This window comes from Penaeus monodon, chromosome 23, assembly GCF_015228065.2.
Source record: "Penaeus monodon isolate SGIC_2016 chromosome 23, NSTDA_Pmon_1, whole genome shotgun sequence".
NCBI lineage: Eukaryota > Metazoa > Arthropoda > Malacostraca > Decapoda > Penaeidae > Penaeus > Penaeus monodon.
Genome location: NC_051408.1, coordinates 184769 through 185214, shown reverse-complemented (window position 1 = coordinate 185214; position 446 = coordinate 184769).

Here is a 446-nt window from a genome sequence, read left to right as displayed (position 1 = left end):
CCTATGTTGGCAAATTTGCAGTACATTTGCCGCGGAATCTCTCCAGATTCTACATATTGGCCCCGATGGCAGGGAGATCATGAAAGGACCGGGAAATTGTTGGGGTATACACGAAATACGTCACTATAACAAAACAATTGTTCCTCAGAATAAGTTAGTATATTTTCTAATGAAGAGGGCTGTAACACCTACATCCGCCTCTGGACGACACAGAGTGTTCCACGCCGACGCCAGACTGTTCCCCTGCCGCACGTCGCATGGTTAGGGATTTTTCGTTGTCCAAGGCTGAGACTGGGGACAGGAAATCCCCCATGGGGGTTCGCAGGGGCATATGATGAAACAATTCCGTAGTTATTCATAGTATTGGTCCCATGAATTGTCCCACAATTCCCCACCTCTGTTAGCAGGACCTTGATTATGGTATGGGGACGGAGGGGGGCGGCATA